This window comes from Hylobates moloch, unplaced genomic scaffold (genome assembly GCF_009828535.3).
Source record: "Hylobates moloch isolate HMO894 unplaced genomic scaffold, HMol_V3 SCAFFOLD_4, whole genome shotgun sequence".
Classification (NCBI taxonomy): Eukaryota; Metazoa; Chordata; class Mammalia; order Primates; family Hylobatidae; genus Hylobates; species Hylobates moloch.
This window is the reverse complement of record NW_026652279.1, coordinates 62,683,831-62,705,176: the sequence shown is the minus strand read 5'-3', so window position 1 is coordinate 62,705,176 and position 21,346 is coordinate 62,683,831. Positions and strand designations below refer to the sequence as shown.

General features: G+C 34.7%; 1 long non-coding RNA gene across 1 annotated transcript; it reads right to left on the bottom strand.

Annotated features, from left to right (window-relative positions):
* Positions 1–307: 307 nt before the first annotated feature.
* Positions 308–17,928, bottom strand: LOC131383263 (uncharacterized). The gene is made up of 3 exons (XR_009213157.1): positions 17,876–17,928; positions 13,818–13,852; positions 308–469 (listed from the first exon to the last, which is right to left on the bottom strand). It is a non-coding gene; the product is annotated as an uncharacterized LOC131383263 (long non-coding RNA).
* Positions 17,929–21,346: the final 3,418 nt, after the last annotated feature.

The following is a 21,346-nucleotide window of genomic DNA, read 5'->3' as shown; positions in this document are numbered from 1 at the left end:
ATGAATTGTGTTCTTTATATTTTTTAGTCAAACATCTACACATGCTTTTAAGAATTGTTTCTGAGGATGTACTATATGTAAAACTAGATGCTCTATGGAGACAAAGATAAGTGAGACAAAATTACACAAAATAAGTAGATATGATCCAGTATGAGGAAGTCTACTTTTAATGGCAATGTAAGGGAAATATGTCGAATACAATAAGAAAAAATACAGAAAAGCTCATAGTTTATTAAAGGAAGGAGAAATATCTGGTTTGGAGACTAAGGCAAATACAATAGAAGAAGTGATACTTCATTCATTCATACATTCATTCACTTGAGAAACACAGGCAATGAGTATTAGCATAAGATTCAGGGAGTTGGGCAGCAAGAACAGATTTTCGACAATATTGGAGGAGGCCTTCGAAGGAAAATGAATGACGTGAACTGCTCCTGAAGTATCATTCATCTAAGTGATGTATACTTTTCTGTGGATCAAGAAGATAAGGTTTAAATAACAGGTTTGAGGTCTGATTTAGGAAGATCTTGAATTTCAGAACAAAGAGCATAAATTTCATTCAGAGTTTAATGGAAACTCATTGTAGATTATTGTATGTGTGAGATTAATTTGAAATGTGGAGATAGACTAAAATAAGGGAGACCTATGAAGGTGTGGAGGCTGTTGTAGAAGTAAGGTGAGAATTATGAGAAGCCTAACAAAGATGTTGAGAATAAGAACGGAACGGAGGGAGTATACATGGGAAGCATGTAAAGTAATGAAATTGCCTCCCACGGGTTACACATGAAAACCATTCTCCTATTTTGTAGTCACACTTCCATGGGTATACATACATGCATATTATGTATAATATGACCACATATACCTAACAATGTTAGAAAATAAAGTGTTGCATATATGTATACTTTTCATTTAACCAAGTTATTATTTGTTAAATATTTTATTTTTTAGTAAAAATATTATTTTTTAATAAAAATTATATAAAATGGATTAATTACTTTATGCCATAGATTTTTAAACAGTTTTTAATGATGGTTCAGAGCTACTCAACTAATTTTTACTGAATGACCATTCTTAATTTTTTTCCTTATTTTTTTAGACAGTCTCACTCTGTCACCCAGGCTGGAATGCAATGGTGTGGTCTCAGCTCACTGCAACCACCGCCTCCTGGGTTCAAGCAATTCTCATGCCTCAGCCACCTGAGTAGCTGAGATTACAAGCGTGCACCACCACACCCAGCTAATTTTTGTATTTTTAGTAGAGACGGGGTTTTGGCATGTTGGCCAGGCTAGTCTCAAACTCCTGGCCTCAAGTGATCCACCTGCCTCAGTCTCCCAAAGTGCTGGGATAACAGGCATAAGCCACTGTGCCCAGCCAGAGTGGCTACTTTTTAAAGTCAGGTTTATTGATGTATAATTTATATACGATAAAATTCATCTTATAAAATGTATAATTTCATTAGTTTTGACAAATGTATTTATTTACATAACTACCACCACAATCAAGATTCAGAACATTTAATCATCCCCCAAATTTCTTCATGCATATATTTTTAAATCAATTTCCTCCCCTTATTCTCTTGACAATCAGTACTGTGATCCACGTTTTTGTTCTCTTCCCCTCAGTAATTTGTTCTTTTAAATTGCTCATTAGTGTTCCATTATTTAGATTGACTACAATTTATTTATGTATTCACCAGGGTTGCTTCTAGTTTGTATGTATTATGAAAAGAACTGCTATGAACATTCAAGTGCAAGTTTGTGAGTGGACAAACATTTTAATTTCTCTTGAGTAGTTACCTAATGAGTGGAACTGTTGGCTTGTATGGTGTGCATATATTTAATTTTATAAGAAAATACTGAACTGTTTTCCAAAGTGGCTGTGCCATTTTACATTTCTATCAGTAATGTGTGAGAGTTAGTTGCTCCACATCCTCAATAGTACTTTGTACTGTTAGTCTATTTCAGTCATTTTAGTAAGTGTATAATGATATTTTTTGGTTTTAGTTTATATTTCCCAAATGACTATATTATATTGAGCAAGTTTTCATGTTCTTACTGACCATCTGTATACTTTCTTTGGTGAAGTGTCTGTTCAAGTACTTTTCTCACTTATTATTGGGTTATTTGTTGTAAGATACATATCTATTCTGGATACAAGTTCTTTAGCATATATGTATTTTGCAAATATTTTCTCCCAGACTATAATTTGCTTTTTCATTTCCTTAATAACGAATTTTGAAGAATATCTTTTTCAAAACAAATGAATACACAAAAGTGCAAACATTTAGTGATAAGCAGATAATTAAAATAGGTTGCTGTGATGGAGGACAAATGAGTGGCTACATTAGATTGGATAGTTAATGTAGGCCTCTCTGTTGAAATGACGTTTTTAAACTTAGGTGTGAATCAGGGGAAAGAGTATTCCAGTTAATAGTAACAGAAGGCCCTAAGATGGCATGATGGTTAATTTTAGGTGTCAACTTGACTGGGTTAAGGGATACTTATAGAGCTGGTAAAACTTATTTCTGGATGTGTCTGTGAGGGTGATTCTGTAGAAGACTGACATGTGAGTAAATGGTCTGAGTGGGGAAGACACACCCTCCCAAGGTGAGGCAGCTTCCAGTTGGCTGAGGGTCTGGATTGAACAAAAAGGCAGAGGAAAGGCAAATATTTTCTCACCTGGAGCTGAGACACCCTTCTTCTTCTGCCCTTGGATGTGAGAACACCAGGTATCTAGCCTTTGGACTCTGGGATTTGCATCAGCAGCCCCTTGGGTTCTCAGGCCTTCAACCTCAGACTGAGATTTATACCTGGGCTTCCCTGTTTCTGAGGCTTTCAGAATTAGACTGAGCCAGGCCACCAAGTTCCCTGGGTCTCCTGCTTGCAGATGGCCTATCATAGAAATTTTCAGCCTCCATAATTCCATAGGCCAATTCCCCCCAATAAATGTCTTCTCATCTATCTATCTATCTATCTATCTATCTATCTATCTATCTATCTATCTATCTATTATCTATCTATCTATCTATCTATCTATCTATCTATCTATCTATCATCTATTTAATCTATCCAACCATCCATCCTATTGGTCTGTCTCTTTGAAGAACCCTGACTAATATAGATTTGTACAAGCTTAACATGTTTGAGGTGCAGTAAAAAGATGATTGTAGCTGAAGCATTGTTGTCAAGGGAAGACTGGTAGAGGATGATGCTGGAAAGGAAGCTGGGGGCTTGATAATATAGGACTTATTGTCCTAGACCAATAAGAGTTTTAAGTTTTATTTTAATTATGATGAAATAACACTGAAGAGTTTAAAGCAGGGATTTACATGATCATATATATATATAAAATATACACACATGATATATATAGCTTAAGAAAGCATATATATACACATACATATACATACATACATATATACACGTATGTGTATATATATCTTAAGAAAGCATATATACATGTATATATACATATACATATAAACATATACACATACATGTATATGTATCTATATATACATGTATGTGTATCTTAAGATGTATGTATATATGTATATATATACACGTATATATATATGCACATATACATATATAAGATGTATGTGTATATATGTATATATACACATGTATGTATGTGTATATATACATATATATGTATGTGTATATATAGATGTATGTGTGTATATATATAAGATGTATGTATATCTTAAGATATATATATCTTCCAATTTATATTAGAAATAATCAAAAGGTATTTAGCAATAAATCTAAGAAAATATTTGCAAGACTTTTATGGAAAATACTTCAAAATATATATATGCATATAAATACATATGCATACATATATACATACACATACATATATACATATATATACATACATATATATACATCTCTCTCTCTCTTAAGAAAGCATGGTGGTTCCTGTGTGGGAAATGGATCAGAGAAGACCAAGAATACAAGCTGGAAATCTAATGAGGAAATTCTTAGAGTAGTCTAGATGAGTGATGATGACAACTTGGCGTATAATGGCCAAGATTGTATAAGATGGACAGCGTCATTTTTTTATTTTGAAGGTAGAATCAATAGATTTGTTGTTAATTATCAATGCGAGGTCAGAAAAATATGAGAATTAAGAGTAACTCCTGGGTTTTTTTACTTTAAAGCTGGTGGATGGTGATATCACTTTCTGAGATCATAGAGTGGGAAAAATTAAATTACATGCCTATTTGACATCTAAAAAAGATGTCAGTTAGGCAATTGGATACACAAAACTCAGGAGTCTTGAGAAGTAATTAGCATTGGAGATTTAAATTTTGGAATTGAGGCATACAGGTGAGACTGGAGGGCCAATGTGTGGCCAGAGTATGGGACCAGTGCACAGTCCTTGAAATTCCAGTGCTTAAAGGATTACCAGAGAAGGAGAAACTAGCAAAGAATAAAGAGAAGGAAAGCCATTGCTCTAATCATCAATTACGCAATTATCATATTGGACTCCAATGTTGTGATGCTCTCAGAAGCTATTGTAACAGAAAAAGGAATTTTCATCCCTTTGTGTCTTTGGCAACTGATTTTAGACAGCTACACCTTTCTCTGACTGCTATTCCTCATTCAAGATGTTAGTATTTAATTTGCTGCTTATAATTTACACTGTATCAATAGATTAAATTTGTCTCCTTGTTGAAATAGAGTGAAAAAGCTTAATTAGACAAAGATGCCCACTATTACCACTTCTATTCAACATTGTGCGATGGATTCCAGTTAGTGTAATAATACAGGAAAATAAATAAAAGAAGAATTATGTAAAAACTTATAAGACGTGGAAAGGCAGTAATAAAACTACTAGTATTTGCAAATACTGCTATTGAGTCTAACAATGTGTTAATTATGTGGTGTATTCTATTTAGATACTTGTATCTATCTAAATAGATAGTTGTATCAATCTAAATAGTTGCATCTATCTAAATAGAATATACCACATCTTTACACATTGTTAGACTCAATAGCAGAATTTAAGAGTATTGGACATAGGGAAACATACAAATGGAAATATATTAAAAAATATACAATTAATTTATATTAGAAATAAAAAGATATTTAGTAATACATCTAACAAAATATTTGCAAGACTCTTATGGAAAATACTTCAAAATATGTAAAGACAACAGTCCTCAAAGTGGTTTATAGATCCCATGTAATTCTACTCAAAACTCAACTAATTGTTTTGAGAAACTTGATTAGCTAGTTCTAAAATATATAAGGAGAAGGTGCCCAGTATAGCCAAGCCTTTCCTAAAGAAATAGAATAGGTGGGGAGATCTGTGCTACTAGACATTAATATTTATTGTAAAGGTATAGGAATTAAGATAGTATATTATTGAGTAAGGATGGACATACTGACTTGAACAGACTAGCGAACCCAGAAACAGATCCAGTGCATATGAAAAACTGAAATATGATAGAAGTGACATTATATATCATTGGGAAAATGATGAAATATTACATATGGAAAAATGAAACGATTATTTTCTCACACAAAGTACAAAATTCAATTTGTGAGGGATTAAAAAAGTTGGATATGAAATGCAAAACTTTAAATTGTTTAGAAGTAGAATGTCTTTATAGCATCGGTATAGGAAAAGATTTCTTGCATGTGATACAAAATGACTAGCAACACAAAATAGAAGAAGAAAACATTGAAATTATTTAAGAACTTCTGCGCATCAGGAGGCACAGCAAAAATATGGGCCATAAAGACAGCAAAAATATGAGCCATAAACTTGGAGAGCAAACTTGTAGCATATGACATGTAAAACATTGCACTGCCAAGAAATTGGCATTACACAACTTCAAGGTGGACAATTGCATTCCATTCTAAGTAAATGGCAGCCTCTGGAATTGAGAATGTACTTCTTGAAATTGTACAACATGGTGACATTGTCTAAAATATATAAAGAACTCTTATGAATAACAAAAAGACAACCAAATAGAACAAATGCAAAAGACTTGAACAGATACTACACAAAAGAGCAAATGCAAATGGTCTATACATATAACAACAAGATGCTTATGCTCATTAGTAATTAGGAAAATATAAATTATAGTAAAAAAATATTAATTTATACTTATCCAATTGGCAAATTTAAGCAGACTGATAGTACTAAGAGTTGCTAAGGATACAGATCAGTTGGATTATAAACTACTGCAGGAATGAAAATTGACATAATCATTTTGAAAAATAACTTGTTATTATCCAGTACAGGTGGATGTGCTCATTCTACAACCAGCATCTGTACATATATATACTAAGCTGTAGAGTCATTCTTTTTTTTTTTTTTTTTTTTTGAGATGGAGTCTCGCTCTGTCGCCCAGGCTGGAGTGCAGTGGCGCAATCTCGGCTCACTGCAAGCTCCACCTCCCGGGTTCACGCCATTCTCCTGCCTCAGCCTCTCTGAGTAGCTGGGACTACAGGCGCCCGCCACCACGCCCGGCTAATTTTTTGTATTTTTAGTAGAGACAGGGTTTCACCGTGGTCTCGATCTCCTGACCTCATGATCTGCCCGCCTCGGCCTCCCAAAGTGCTGGGATTACAAGCGTGAGCCACCGCGCCCGGCCAAGTCATTCTTGAATATATAGCTCATGGGATACATATTTGGAAACAAATATTCATTGCAATAGAATAGATAGATTGTAGTATAGACTCAGTGGTGGAAAAAATAGGTAACTTACATTTATATGCAATAAAAATGAAAGAATCCTAAAAACGTAATGTTACGGGGAAGTCAAGAGGACCTCATATCGTTTGCTGCCATTTAGAAAAGTAAAATAACATGAAAAACCCTACAAAATGTGTTTTTACATATATATGTATGTGGTAGAACGATTAAAAATAAAATAAATATCAGGATAATGATTAGCTTTAGTAGGAGTGGGGAGGTCAGGCCAGGTGATGAAATCAGAAGGTGCCCAGAGGTGGTTTCAGCTATATTAGGACAGTTCTAGTTCTTAATTCAGATAGACAGTTAACACGGAATTGTCCTGTAATTGTTTAACTTACTAATTATATCTATTTGCATGAGCTTAAAATTAGATAATAAAAGCTTAGGCCAGGCGTGGTGGCTCATGCCTCTAATCCCAGCACTTTGGGAGTCCGAGGTGGGCTACTCCAACAAGTGCCATTAACATTCATGTCGGTAGTATGTGATAGTAAAATGCTACCACCACTATCACTACTACTGTTACTACTGCCACCACTATCTAACATAGAGAGGGCACACCATAGACTGAGTAGAAGCACAAGTGCATTTATGCCTAATAGCTTACCTAACTTTCACAACAACCTTATCAGGTAAGTGCTTTATATTATCCTTATTTTCCTGATAAGAACATTTAGGCATGAAGAAGTTAAGTAACTTGACCAAGGTTATACAGATAGTAGGAGATGGAGCTAGGATATATGTTAGATAATCTGGCTCCAGAGCAAATTTAAGCAAATTTAAACACTTCAGGGGGTAGAGCTCAGTGGTAGAGCATTTGACTGCAAATTTAAACACTCTGTTACCCATCACATTAATAAGGGTGATTTCATTTTCTTCAAGTGACAGCGTCATCTAAAAGGCCAATGAGTGTGCCAGACTCTTCTACTTCATTGGGATTGGCCTATCCTAAAACAGGAGCATGTGTATGTATACATATGCATATATGTCTCTGTATACATGTATAAGGCTTATTTTCAAACAAAGGAGACTGAGAGTTTGAGCTATTGAGGAATGAGGGTCTTGCTAAATGTAAAGCTCTTAGATGAAAGACTTTTGTCTGGCCGTCTTACACCCATCCACTAGACTTGTCTGTGTCCAAGACGGAAGCAGTGACTACAGGAACCATACTTTTGGGGTTCATAAAATTTTTAGACTATGGGAATACAGCAAATATTATACTGTATATGTCTATTGATCAAATTTCAGCTGTTTGACTTTCAAACCTTTTTCAGGAATATGTCATTTAGGAAAGTGGGGGCATTTCTATAAAAAAATGTAAAAATCTCTGAGTCCCATGCAATTGAATAAAAATACCCTATTTTACAGAACAATATGAAAAGTCTCTTGAGTATAAGAATCCGGTAAATGTATGAATCTAACAAATAACTAAGTCTAAAAATGTCTTTGCATTTGAAAAGTAAAAGATATAATGCACATACTCTTCTCTGGAGCATGGAAATGCATGTTTTCCTAAAATTCTCCTGCAGAATTTCATATGAGTTGGCTCCACAAGTGTAAAATAATCCATTTTCTTTCCTTGTCTGTGGTGCCTTAGTAATCCACAATAAAATACATTCAGCCTCAGGGCAGAAATGATCTTCTGAACTTTCCAAACCTCTCCAGAGATTTGGCTGAAGTAACAGCCTGTCACAGAAAAGAAAGGTATTCTTCTCATTTGAGAGGAATTTAAATCTCATTTTTTAAAAAATGGGCCCTACCTAAACAGTCTGTGGTCTGAGTTTTTTCCTTGTGGTACATGCTGCTCTTAAAAATGGCTCAATTTTATTATATGTAAAAAACAATTGTCCAAGGAAAATAATAAATATATTCTAATTTTGCACTTGTGGAATCATTCCATCGGAAAAAATTATGTAAAACCCTGGGACAGGTATCCAAAAACAGCTGGAAGTCCAGAGCAATGGGGAAGGCATTCAGCCTGGATATTTTGTCTGCAGAATCTGAACTTCTTTAATTTTATTCCTTCTAAATTTTGTTAGAGTCATCTCTGTCTTCTCTAACCTTTCCTTGGAGAAATTACTGTTTAAAATTTGGTTAAGAGTTACTTTCATAAGCCTGCTCTGTAGATACTTGAGTAATTGACACGGAAAAATTCTTTTTGCTCACTTACCTAGATATTTGCCCAGTACTCTACTTCAGTTGTTCTTAATCTTTATAGGGCTATAAATTTCTTCGAAAACATGAAGAACGCTGTGATTCATCTCCCCAGGAAATTTTTTATAGGTGCATGTAATTTAAAGGCGATTGTGTGCTTCAAATTAGGCTTCTATTTCTACATGGAGGGCTGAGTTGAGAAATGGATTGTGAGTCTATAGTAGGTTTGTGGTTTCTGTATCAGCAGCCCTCCTTCTCTCTCTCTCTTTCTTTTTTCTTTCTCCTGGCATTTCCTGGGTGTGCTGATCATCAATTTATTGTCTCTCAGATCCACACTCATCCCTCTTTGCACTGCCTTGTGCTTTTATAGCTGGACTCCATACAGTTTTTACTTTGCCAGCTGGCTCCACGTTAGGCTTTATCAATAGAGGAGGCTGGAGAGACACTTTAAAACATAGCAGAAGAAGGGGCTTCTTTTTCTACTTCTAGTGTGCTTTATCTTTTCTTCTCACTGCATGGTTGACGGTAGTGTTTGGGAGGCCCTGTGGCACTCATTCTGCAGTGAATTTTTCTGTCCCCCAACAGATAGCTTCCTGCAGACCAGGTCCAGTCTGCTGGCACCCCAGCAAACTTCTGCTTCCTCCAGCGGACCACAGCTACACCCTCTTCCACAAAGTCTGACTTACAGCCTTGTGTGTCTGGAGTCCTGTGGGTTTTTAGTTTGCTCCTTTAATGCTCTCCCTCTGTCCTAGATGTAGCAGTTTAGCATTTGTTCATTTTGCATTCTTTAGAGTCCTCTTTATCCCTTCCAGCGATCCCCTTTTATTAGTTAATAATTAATTACATTACATTTTCCCTGTTCAAATTACTAGTGTAGTTTCCATCTTCTCACTGAACTGTGGCATTTAATTTCTTCAATTGCTATTTTGAAATATTATCACTGGGTTACTAGTATCACAAATCTCCCCCATCCCCACGCTCTTCAAAAATAAACTTTGGGAGCAGTTTGTGACAGGTATTGATATCTAATTTCTTTCTGCTTTGCGGTACCTAGAAGAATTCCCTTGAAGTTAGGCATACCACTGAAAGAGTTTCATGTCATTTCCACATGGAAACAGTCAATGGCTAGTGCTCAACTCTTCAACCTACTCTCCAAGCACCTATCTTTGTACTGAGTTGGTTGTTAATTAATCTCTACTAAGTTAATTACCAATGTCTAAAGCATAGCCAGCTATTGTCCAAGATAATTCTAAGGAAGAAGAAATGTTAGACAATAAAAAGTCTGGGGTCAAATTAATTGATGAATACTGTGTTAAACAGTTTTTTTTCCTCTGCAGAGATTCTGAATGTGTTCAGTATGCTCATATGTAATGTCAGTCTTGAAGAAGGGGGGCATTTTTCTAGGATTTTGACCATGGAGCCCATAATTGCTGGGGCAGGTGAAATGTAAGAGGAAATTGGGTCCTAGCAATTGAATGCCTCTACAGGGAAATGGCATGCACTGCTTCTGTTCACTGCTTACCTTCTAGGGAATCTTTCCAGGCACCTTGAAGGAGAGGGGAACTGATTTTCTATGAGCAGTAGCAATGCCTGCCACAAACTACTGTCAAATTAATTAAAACAACAATAGCAGTGGCAGCAGCAAACAAAAATGGATTTATTGAGATATTGGTAGCCTAAAGGATATTGTTCAACAATAAAAAAGTCATTGACATTAAAATGAAGTGGCTGATAATTTTATTGACTCTGTTAAGTGTTTGTGTTTTCGATATATAGAGTGCCCCAGTAGACATGCATTACTATACTCTTGATTATGTCAGGGGAGGAGGCCATGTCAGAAAATTAAATGCTTTACTTCAGAAAATTATCAGTGAAAGAGATTTAGTTCTTCATGTTTATATTGAGATGAATGAATATTACTGTTCCTTAGCTATTGGATGTTTGAAAATCTTAAAAATTAATGATAGGTAGGTGTTTTAAATGTTTTATATCAGGACATCCAGTGTTTAGAATAGACCTCAATTTCTTTAGGTTTGTCATATTTTATGTAACTTCTACCCTTCACATTTCCATCTTTGCATTAGAACCATGTTTTTGCATTAATAATAAGTACCTTGAACATATAGTATTGGTGTTCAGGGCCTGAAATAGAGGGCAATTGAAGGGATCTTGGAAACTGGAATTCCAATTCTAGTTAATTAAAGTTTATTATTGGTCAAATTCTTTAACTTTTCTGGGCCTTGTTTTTCACCTACAAAAATAGTGAATTTGTAATAAATGATCTTTATGATCCCACAGTTTTTAATAAATATATTTTACAATTTCAATCTATATCCTCTGTAGAAATGATTTTATAATCAATGTGATAGTTCACATTTTATGTGATTCATTTGTTAATTCATCAGATATTTAATGAGTAATTACCATATTCTTCTGCCAACTATAGGGCTCTGGATATAAAGTAGATAAACAAAACTAGATCTCCAGCATTAACAAGCTCAAGACTAGTACTAAGCTTCAGGAGACTTTGCTAAGTAAGTGGGTTCTAGCAGAACAGACCATAATTATGCCAAAACACCTATTTTCTGTTGAGATGTGTCATTGTCTACTAATGATACATGTGTATCATTATACAAATATGTATCATTATACAAATATGTATCATTGGCTACTAATGATACATATTTATAGAGAGCTGGAATATTCTATTTAGGTCACTGGGATTATTGGTAACTTTTGCTTTCAACAACTTGCATGAAAGTCCACAGTTGACATCACATCTGAACAAAGAGAAATAAAATTTTGAGTCTTTAAACTGGCAGCAAGTTGCCATGAGAAATTATCAACCGATTTTCAATAATAAAAATATTGTCAGAACTCACAATTAAACACTTACAAAATGAGTTTCCAGAGACACAGGACTAAGAAATTCGTTATGGTAATGAGATGGCAGTTGTTTATCAATAACTGCTAATGAAAGAAAATGTTCATGTTTCAATTTTTAAACTAGTCAATCATTGTGATTGTATAATTGACCCAGCTGATAAAAAGGAAATTACTCTGATGTTTAAAAAAAGAATTTCCTGACTTGGCAGAATTTAAAATGTTAGATTTGGGAGTCAGGGTAGGAGCATTTTCCCAGGGAAGTAATTGTGAAATACTTCGGATTTGTTTTTATGAAGGAATATGGAGGAAGCTGCTGCACTCTTATTTCTAAGGAACCTTCACAACGTGCAGAGGGTGGGATTCAAGTCATCATTTGTTTCTCATCAAATCTGTTTCACTTAACTTTCTGCGTTAGGTAAAAGGTATTTGCAAAACACTATCTAAAAAGACTTGCCTACTCTACCCCTATATTTTCTCCCTCCTGGAGAGGATAAAGGCAGACTATAGAGAAGCCTTGGAAGTGATTGCTTCAAACAAGAGCATGTAATGGTAGATATAGAACGGAGTTCAGGTGAGCACCAAGTTCTCACATATGGAGCAGATTTGCTTCACACCTGTGCAGGGAGAGCAATTCTTGTTAACCACCTTAGGGTTAACCTTTTACTCCTTCCATTAACTCAGCTTAGGTCATTATCTCTATGTAATAAGGATCTGTGCACATGATACACACACTTCACAGGTGTTACATAAAAGCAAACAGAGACTTAGTCTCAACTCCATCACATATTTATTAATTCATGCAGCAAATATTTATTGAAGTCTAGTATGTACTACACACCAGGCCATGAACTGGGGATATTAGGCTAAACAGGACAGACACAGAAAAACAGTTAACAAGGGGGAGGCAGTCAAACTCAAACACAATAAATAGATAAGGAAAATAATTACAAGTGTAGATAATATCAACAAACAAAGTAAGATGCTGAGCTAGAAAACAATAGAGAGAGGAACAATGGTTTGGGGTAGAAACATCAGGAAAGCTTATCTATGGAGGTGACATTTGAGGTCATGTGTTAGCTGAAATTTCAGGGATAAGGGGCTAATCATGGGAATACTGTGTGGAAGAGTGAGTCAGGTAGAGGAAGGAATATGTAAAAACACCTTTCAAGGTAGCAAAGATCTTGGCGAGTTGTTGAAGCTGAAACAGGCCAGTGTAGCTGGAGCACTATGAGCAAGGGGAAAGCATGACAGAGAGAGGTGAGAGGAGCAGGATGTGAAGGTGCTGGGGGTATCCTATAGGGCCTTGTAGATTCTTCTTTTGCATTTTATTTAAATGCAACAGGAAACCATTGAGGGCTTTTAAGATGGAGTTTGACATAATACGACTTCTGTTTTAAATTTATTATTTCTTCTATCTGGGGAATGGACTGGAAGGAGACACAAATGGAGAAATGTAGAACTGTAAGAAAGCTGCTGTGTCAACCAGATTGAAGATTATGTTGGCCTGGAGCAGGAGCGAGGAAGTGGAGATGAATAGAGGTGGATAGATACTTGTCAGGCAAAAGACTTTATCATACATATGAAAAGAGACATGAAGACTGCATTGTGAAGTATAAATACATAACTCTTGCATATCAAACAATAATAACAACTTATAGATCATGTGATCTAATCCTTCCATTTCACAGATATGTCTAAAATCCAAAGGGGAAGAAGGACTAGTTAGTGCACAGTCAATATCAAAATAGCTTTTCTGATTTCCTCATTGGTGCTTTTCCCTTATACAAGAATAAAATTATGGAATATTTACCATTTTATTGAGTATATTTTAAAATTCTAAAAATGAATGTGGTTGTAGCATCAGGTAAAATCTGATGATATCTATTTGTCCTATTATTTTACAAAGATGACTGGTTGAAAATAAAAACGACTTAATTAACTTGTTTTTTTGGAGAGGAGGGACCAGCCTTAGAAATATTTAGACAATTTAGAGCAGCATACTGTACCCTAAGCTTAAGTTCTGGATTATAAAAAAAAAAAAAACAAATCCATGTACTTACTGCCAAATTATTTTCAACAAAGTTGCCAAGAAGATCTGTTGGAAAAGGATACTCATTTTAGTAAATAGTGCTGGGGAAACTGGACATCCATATGCAAAAGAATAAAACTAGATTCCCATCTTCCACCATATGCAAAAATCAACTCTAAATGGATTAAAGACTTAAATGTAAGACCTGAAACTATGAGATTACTAAAAGAAAACATTGGTGAAACATTACAGGACATTGGTCTAAATGAAGAATTGCCTCAAAAGCACAGGCAACAAAATTAAAAATAGACAAGTGGGATTATATTAAAGTAAAAGGTGTCTGCGCAGCAAAGGAAACAACAGAGTGAAGAGACAACTTACAGAATGGGAGAAAATATCCACAAATTATGCATCTGACAAGGGGTTAATATCCAGAATGTATAAGAAACTCAAACAACTCAACAGCAAAAAGCCAAATTATTTGGTTTAAAAATAGGCAAAAGATCTGAAAAGACATTTCTCAAAAGAAGACACAGAACTGACATCAGGCATATGGAAATATGCTCAGCATCACTCATCTCAGAGAGATGCAAATAAAATCCACAATGAAGTATAACCTTGTTGCAGTTAGAATGGCTATTATCAAAAAGACAAAAAACCCCAAATGCTGATGAGGATATGGAAAAAGGGAAACTCATACACTGTCGGTGGGAATGTAAATATGGATGACAGTATGAAAGTTCCTCAAGAAATTAAAAATAGAATCACCATATGATCCAACAATCCCATTACTAGGTATATATCCAATGGAAATGAAATCAATATGTTGAAGAGATAGCTGCATCACCATGTTTATTGCAGCACTAGTCATAATAGCCAAGACATGAAAACAACCTAAATGTCCATCAATGAATAAATGGACTAGAAAATGTGATATATACAGGCAATGGAATACTATTCAGCCATAAAAAGAATGAAATGCTGGCATTTGCAACAATGTAGATGAGCCTAGAGGACATGATATTAAGTGAAATAAGCCAAGCACAGGACAAAATAGGCATGATATCACTCATGTGTAGAATCTTAAACAGTTAATCTCAGAAGTAGAAAGTAGAATGGTGGTTAACAGAGGCTAGGAAGGAAACAGAGAAGGAATGAAGAGGAGTTGGTTAAGGGGTATGAAAATATCGTTAGAAGGAATAAGCTGTGGCATTTGATAATACAGTGGGGAAATTATAGTTAATGATAATTTGTATATTTCAAAATAACTGGAATATGAATATAGTAATGTTCCTAAAACAAAGAAAAGATAAATGTTTGAAGTGATGTGTATCCCAGTTACTCTGATTTGATCATTACACATTGTATATGGGAACCAAAATATCATATGTACCCCCCATATATGTACAACTCTATATAAATACAAAATAGAAATAAGGAAACACAAACAAATGAAGAAAAGAATATTTAGTGGGCTAAATCTGCAGATCTTTAGCCTTTTGCAATGTAGTATCTAAATCAGCAGCATGTATGAATAGGCAGACAGAGAGGTGAGACAGAAAGGACCATCTCTCTTACTGAAGTCTGTCTTTGCCTTCTCCTCCTTCTATTAACTAAAGTTAGGCCAGATTAGTGAACTATCAGTAAGTCGGAGAAACAGTTGAGGTGGCGATAGTAGATACAGTGGAATCTTCATGGAATCTTGAGGGCAAGGCCAGCCTTCTTTCTGGGCTAACTAGATAAATCAATATAGTTTTGGTCCTGTAGATTGTCTGCATTCTTCAAATATAATCATCTGCCTTCACTCACCTGAAAAACTGTCTTAAGTTTTCAGAGTACAAACGTCTATAGTTGTCATATATATATATGTATGACAACTATATATATATATGACAACTAAATATATATATGACAACTAAATATATATATATATTTTAGTCTACCAATGTCTCTGCTTGCTTTACCCCCACTCCAATATCCTGCTTTCCATAAATGCCTGATTTAATTGAACTAGTCTTTAACTCAGAATGAGAGTAGATTCAGTAAGGTATAAATTGTCCCTGTCATTAAAAACAACAAATTGGACAAATGGCATATTGCCAAAGTGAAAAGGAAAGAAAAAACAATAAAACAAATTGAACCCTGAATCATTTATGAGTCTGTGATTTGGCTGTGATATTTGTCGTCAATAGACCTTTTTTCTTGTCAACCACCTTATTTGTCATTTTCAGAAATCATAAATCTACACTTAGCTGCTTTCTATTCAACTTTGAGAAAAATAATGCAAATATACTGGCACAATCATAGAGGAAAATTAATATTTAAGTCGGACAAGCTCAAATTGCTAGGTAACTTACACCTTTAATATTCCTACTTTCTTCTTTTCTTATCCTTCCCCCCACACGTTATTTCTTATGCAATAAATGAGTTCAGATAATGAACTCCTCTTCATCCCTTCTCCTCTGTTTCCTTCCTAGCCTCTGGTAACCACCATTCTACTTTCTACTTCTGAGATTAACTGTTTAAGATTCTATACATGAGTGATATCATGCCTATTTTGTCCTGTGCTTGGCTTATTTCACAGAGGAGGTGCACTAGGTAAAGTAAATACAGATTAAAAATAATCCCTTTCTATTAACCTGAAGTAGGCTTATATAAATTTATTACCACATCTCAGATGAGTCTTTCAGGTTTAGTGTATACCTCTTGATTAAATAAATTAGATGCATTTAATTTGTCTCAATTCACATTAAGTTCAAGGCAAGATCAATTAAATTTCTCTACTTTTTAATTTAAAAGAGACGTGGTGGTAAGTACTTGTAGATTAATGCTCTTATAAATTAAATTTTATCTCTATTTTTATACCTACCAGAAAGATTATAATGTTCTAGCATATTGACAAAGCTTAACCTAAAACATTCAGGCAATTTATAATAATTTAAAACTAAGGCTGTGGAAGAGTCTAGTTCTAGGAACTATTTTTAGAGGTGACTCAGTGACAAAGATTATAACTAGTAGAGGCTTTGTCTTAATTGAAGTGAGATAGATAACTGTAGAATTTATGTGAAAATTTGGTGTGAATTGGTTTATTAGGCATTTTAATATCCTGGCTAAGAGGCATTATGTAGCTGGGAAACTAGTGAAAAAAGGAGAAACTTAACTGCATTTGCAATGATTTATTTCTTTGAAAAAACAAACAAAAACCAAACTGAAGCAAATAAGGTCAAATATTATGTCTATTTTATCTCTCTGGTGGGTCTTACAATTTTTTTTGTTTAAAATATTTCATTATTAAAAATTCTAAGAATAGGATTGTTGAAAACGGGATATCCATATGCAGAAGAATGAAACTAGACTCCTATCTCTTGCCATATACAAAAATCAAATCAAAATGGATTAAAGATTTAAATCGAAGACAATATAATTTTTAAAAACTTTTGGGGATGCATACTGAAATATGTTGAGATGAAATTACATGATATCTAGAATTCTTTGCAATACTTTAGCATTAATAAGAAAATAAAAGCATTAAAATGATAACTAAAACAAGTGTGGCACAGTCTTGACATTTGAATCCAGATGACAGATTTACATACATATAAATATTTTTATTTTATTTAATTTATTTATTGTAGAGACAGAATCTTGCTATGGTGCCCAGACTGTTCTTGAACTCCTGGCCTCAAGGGATCATCTCTCCTTGGCCTCCCAAAGTGCTGGGATTACAGGCGTGAGTCACCGCACCTGATTCATATACATATTTTTAAGTCAAGGAGAATACATTATCTTAAAGCTGTTGGGTCAAGACTCCTTAGGTGAACACAAAAAGGAATTAATGACAGATTAACTAAGGAGATTAATTAACAAACATTCTTTTGTACCAATTTTAAGTTCCTAAAAGTTTCAATTAATTTTGCTTATGTCAAATGTTCAGAAAGTTTGGTTGCCCCATTTTTTTATGAGCACATAATAATAGTAGTGACAGGTTAAATCCCTAGGAAATTTCAGTTATTTGTGTTGTCCCCATGGGTTTATTGTGTAGTTCTTTAACGATTGCTTAAGTCATTCCCCCAACCGCACATCACATACCTGTGCTCTTCAAATGAAGACTTTGACCATGGAGGTGACCTTACAGTCATTTTCTAGAGGATAAAAAAAAAAATAAGTAGGAACAGCAGTTAACAGGCATTAAATGAGGAACATTCTGAAAAGCACATTTGAAGTCCCAAGAATATGAGGACATTCTCAGCAGGGTAGAATCCTACGACTAGTGAATATTTACCACATCAACTTTTATGACTAATTAGGTAGTTCAAATTTATTTATCAGAGCTTGTCCAAATAACCATTCTTTTTTCCTTATGTAATATTTTCTTGTTTTCTCCTGAAAACACTTCACGTAAGAAGTCACTGTGATATGAAGTTAGCTTAGTTCTTGGAATTTTTGTTTAGAAACTATTTGCACATAAATTAAAAGACCGTTCATTTGGAAATTAGCGCATGACTTTTATCCTGCCTCAAAGGCAGGATAAACCCTTTATTGTGTTTCCTTAACTTTTCCTATGTTCTGTAGATTTTGGACAGTGTTGTGTTGTATCCTGTGTTGCTGTTTCTGTTTTGGTTAACCAGACTCTGTTCAGGATTCAGGACTTTTAGCGCCCATCCCAGTGCATGTTAAATCAATTATGGAAGCACAGGGTAGAAGTGAAAGCATTTTTACCCAAAAGACCCTGCTAAAACTGTTAGATTCAATTAAGTACAAAATCTATCTTCAGGATTAGAGTTTTATAGTCCAAGTCAAAACTCGAATTCCTGTGTTCTTCTTTATACCCATATATATATTCTTCCACTGAGGTTATATGTCCCCGCCATGCTGTCTAGCCCTAAAACGGCATACCCATTTGCAGCCCTCCTTCTGAGAAGCTTATTACACTCGCTAGTTGCATTTGGATTAACTTTGAATGCTTCTTTTTTGGGGGGCAGGGATGGTATTTTTTTGTTGGTTATTACAGGAGGGTTTGGAGTTTTGGGTTTTATTTTCATACTAGGGTTGGGTTGCTGAGCCGGAAATCAAATTAAAACTGGCACGTCTCTGTGGTTTCATTTGCTTTTCTTCCTGCCATGGGATAAGCTGGCACTGAAGTCTTGTTTTGAAACCCTGAAATTCAAGCCTTAGAAAAATCATTGCCAATAGTGTGAGTTGAAATGCTTGGTTTGAATTTCCACTGGATTGTGGGGACCCAAATAGAAAGGTTGAATTAGAGTTTGTTTCAGCAGCCAGTAGAATATCTTCTTCATGTAGATTTGTTAAGAAATTTGGACATTGTCTTACAAAATATTTGGAGGTTAAACTTGCACCAGCCCTTCCTCTACTTTGTATAGCATCCTGTTTATTGGAGAAAAGAGTATATGAGTGAAGGCCAAAAAAAGAGAAAGCATGGCTGTTGTGTTTTGTTGTGTTTGGGGGTATTTTATAGAAGGCAGAGAGAAAATTGGGTAGCTGAATTTGTTCAATGTGAGACACTGGGAGAAAAATGGATGCAGATTTTTAGAGGCATTTTTGTTGTATATTATGAGTAAAATTCCCTTTGGAAATGCTTTGAGAATCTGAATTAGAGATTTAAATTGCTTTTACATTCCTTTTTTGTTTTTAAAGGCTGGGTCTTCTTTAAAGAAGGAGTACTCAAGCACTCTGTGGATTGAAAACGAACATCTGTTGGAACCTGTTCTTGTATAAGTGTCGATTGCACGTAACATCCTAGTTTCATATTCAGAGTTTTAAATACATTTTTTCATTAGTTTTTTTCAATATTAGATCTTGAAATTGGAAATATTTTAATCCCCATCAATGTAACAAGAGATTTAATTATCTCTCTTTATTAGCTCTTATCCAATATTAGATTTTGTAATTGAAAATATTTCCAATATGTTCTTGATTAATAGAGAGTACAGAATATCTGATCCTCATTGTAATTGCAGTCTAGTGGACTACTTATATACAAAAATGAAGAAGAGGTAAGAGACAGTGTATGAGACTATTAGTATTCCTTTTCTTTTCCCTTTTTCCTTGGCAATGCTGTATATCAGAAATATTTAAAAAATAGTCACAGACTATGAAATGTAGGAGAGAAAATACAATGAGGAGAGTGCTACTGCATCTGTCATGTGAAGATGATAATCAACTATATTGTTCAAAATGCCTAAGTTCAACTGGAAGAATGAAATGGAAATGCAGTTGATGTGCTTTTAAAGATTCCTTTTCAGATACATTCCCTCTAAGTTCAGTATTTGCAATTTGGTCCAGGTATGAATTTGAGAGGAAGTAAAAGGATTTTGATAATTTTCTATGGATTAGTGGTTTTTCTTGGCCTTGAACAGATTTATCAAGCGCCACAGAAGCACAGGTGTTACAGTTTATGTGTGATAAAGGCCCAGTTTTTTCCTCAAAAACAAAACAAAACAAACCCCACTCAGTTTATTTACTAGACGATAAAAATCAAATTGAAAACCTTTTCATGAATGGTGGTCTTCATGTGTAATGTGAAGCTTCTATTTAGAGCTCTTCAGCCTATATATCCTTCATTATAATCTCTTATGAGGTATATTCAAAGCTATATAGGCCAAAAGGGACAATTAATAGGAGTGTGAGCCTTGAACCAATTATGTGTCATATGATTTAACAAGGAGTGATTCCAGCAAAATCTCAAAAGATGATTTAGGGAAGATAAAAGACATATACCATCATGTGCCAAGTCTGAGCAACACAAATGTTTAAAATCCCCAATCTGTACCTAATTTCGTTAAATTTCACTGGTTATTCCTGTTTGAACTTAATGTACCTTCTAGTCCTACTTCCATACAAAGCACAGAATTGCTGGTTTACTCAAGACTGGCTGTTTGGTTAGTAGCTTTAGGAAGAAAAGAGCTTAACTGGGCCTTGGAGAATGTGATTATTCTATTTGGGTTAAATATATCACTTTAAGTATGATTAAAATATGTTTTTAATCAATACGTTATAAAAACTATAATGTTTAAAAGTGCAATGAAGGAAGAAAGTTTCTGCTTATTTAGGCATTAATGTAGTCTTGCTTTCCACATCAGTCCTTGGAGAGGAAGTGGGAAAGGAGTGGAAGTCATATTAATCACTCCTAGAGCAAAAGTCTCTGTCTAGGCCCAATTTAAATTTTGCTCTTGGTAGATACGATTACAGCCAAACTGGTGAAGTTTTAGGTGAATTCAGGCTTTAATGCACTTCAGAATCAAAATATTTCTGAGATGTATTAAGACTGAAATAAAACCATGAATAAGCAAGTAAATCCCCTCTTCCAAGAATGGAGGGGACCATCAAGCTCAGGACAGGTCTCATCCTCAGTTCCAGAAAATAGTATGCCTCAACTCTTACCTACAGATGGGAATCTGTCCAGCCATGAAAAATCTCTAAGGGAAAGAATTGTGTTTTATTCTTCAATGAACAAAAATGATACCATTATAGGGGTTTTCCCTTTAAAAGCCTGAATTCTTCCTACTTTAGCAGAATTCACAGATAGCTGGTCATCCATCC